Source organism: Notolepis coatsorum (genome assembly GCF_963971535.1).
Source record: "Notolepis coatsorum genome assembly, contig: SCAFFOLD_1016, whole genome shotgun sequence".
Classification (NCBI taxonomy): Eukaryota; Metazoa; Chordata; class Actinopteri; order Aulopiformes; family Paralepididae; genus Notolepis; species Notolepis coatsorum.
The window spans coordinates 33,610-36,136 of NW_028173259.1; the positions used below are offsets into that span (position 1 = coordinate 33,610).

Sequence of the window (2,527 nt, forward strand, 5' to 3'; positions counted from 1 at the left end):
AAACTGTAAAAAATAAAACATTAACTATAGCCTACACTTAAATAAAATAATGTATTTGAGATTAAAATGTATTTATTTTTTTATTCTTAAACTAATTTAATCTATTGAATAACAGGTCGTTATTCCTCTGACTTCTGTCTCTCACACACACACACACACACACACACACACACACACACACACACACACACACACACACACACACACACACACACACACACACACACACACACACACACACACACACACACACACACACACACACACACACACACACACACACACACACACACACACACACACACACACACACACACACACACACACACACACACACACACACACACACACACACACACACACACACACACAGATCTCCCTCCCCGGGCCCCTGTCCTATAAGGTATTGGCTTGTGTTGCTACACGGACACATTTGTATGTTGCACCATGGTACTTCCTGGCTTACAGAGACTAGTAAACAAACACTCCGTCTCTTATTATATGTGAACTAAAGAGTACACGGTTTACACAACAGCCCCCACCTGCTGTTTTATTGTATTTGTACCTGTACTATCCGCTGTCAGCTGTTTATCTCTCTTTGTGAGCTTGATTAAATAGCGTTAGCTCACGTTAGCTAGCGTTAGCTCCGCGGCTAATTTGAGCTCACCCTGAACTAAATCAATGACTAGGTTCTAAAGCATTCAAGTAGTTTTCACTGCACATAGAAGTAGCCAAACAGCGGGAGCATTTCGGGAGCATATTACCAAAACCCAGGCAATTTCGAGCCCTTAAGGAATGAAATAGAGTCTGCCATGGCTACATGCTAACGCTAACTTTATTGCGCAACTGTAGGAAAAACCTGGCAGCAATAAGGGAATCGGAAGTCACGGGAGCCACACGGTTCCAGGCATCGACCAATTAGGAACCGGTTCCCAACGGGAACCGGTTTTCGATTCCCATCCCTATGCCTACCTACAGTAATTCTTACCTCTACACTATTAGTTTTATTAAACATTGTTACTATTTCTCTTATATTTTTGTGTATGTCCATCCCTGTAGAACTTGAGATTCCAGTGGACAATGAGTACTCACTAGACCAACCCTGGGCGAAGTCCCGAAACCCTATCCAACAACAACTGGTAGGCAAATTTCTACAAATAATTACTTTCTATGTAAAACTACTCATCTGTATCACAACAATGGTTATTATCTTCAGCTCAGTTATGTCCTGGACCGAAAGAGGCCTTCGGAAGAAATAATTGTGAAGGAAGGACAAACTTGTTTGACACGGGATGAGTTTTGGAGCCTTGGGTTGAACAGCTATATGGATTCAACTGTGAGTAGTCACATGGTCTAACAGATTAACATTTATTACCGAAGGGAGAGTTTCAGTCATGTTCACTATAATGTCTGTAATGGGAAATCTCTAAGGATTTAAACGATGAGCCGTTTACAAATCATTCTGAGTCATTATTAATAATAATAATAGAAAGGTTTATTAACAAATAATAGAAAGGTTATTTCAGCGTGGCCACAATGAAAGTTCAGTTTACAGTCAAAGACACATGTTTACACAGTAGCCTCTGGCCATAAAATGACCAAGAGTTCTGTTCAGACATATGCCAAATACACAGTTGTCAGACGTAACATATTATATCAGATATGATGACGAAGGCAAACAAAATGGTTTCTCAGTAACTGGAAGCAAACAACAACTCTGTTATGACTGGGGAGATGTCAGTCCCTGGAGTCTTCTTAAAGAGACATACACACATCAACCAGTCAACCCGGTCATACCGAGAGTCAAGCTGTATGACATGATAAAACAACACAGATCCATAATGACATGATAATATATTCCACGACATGTCTTAATTGTGATTTCTTGCAGATTGGAAATGCATGCCTGAAGCTCATTGGTGAACTGGCTCTGAAACGTGTATGACCTCTTTTTTAATTACACATTTAAAAGTAACTTTTGGTACTGAAGGCAGACTATTAATAATCATGTTTGTTTTTTCCTCATCAGGACATGGACATTTATATAGAAGACATGTATGTTGTTCCTACCTGGAAGGACCGAAGTATCAACCCGTTAGCTTCATTTCCGGTAAGTGTAATTAATTGATGAAATAAATATAATTATTCAGTTAGTAAATTGAATAAGCATAATGGCACATCCCTACTCTAATGGCAAACTCATGTTTCATAAATATTAGGCTGACATGAAGATGAAACATGCAATAGTCTTTCCAGCCTGGACCGAAAACCACTTTGTGCTATGTGTAAGTGAAATTAGTAATGCGTGTCTTATAAACTTAATCTGTTTATAAGGAATTACTCCACTGGCTCCCCATCAACTACCGAATCCCCTACAAGAGCCTCCTCCTCCGCAATCATTAGATTTTTTTTTATCTATATAATCTAGATAGATAGATAGATAGATAGATAGATAGATAGATAGATAGATAGATAGATAGATAGATAGATAGATAGATAGATAGATAGATAGATAGATAGATAGAAC

The 2,527-nt window shown here is 38.9% G+C and overlaps 1 long non-coding RNA gene across 1 annotated transcript; it reads left to right on the forward strand.

The window, feature by feature from the left end:
* Positions 1 to 1,215: 1,215 nt before the first annotated feature.
* On the forward strand, positions 1,216 to 2,111 carry LOC311247832. The gene is made up of 3 exons (XR_014620884.1): positions 1,216 to 1,336; positions 1,892 to 1,939; positions 2,030 to 2,111. It is a non-coding gene; the product is annotated as an uncharacterized lncRNA (long non-coding RNA).
* Positions 2,112 to 2,527: the final 416 nt, after the last annotated feature.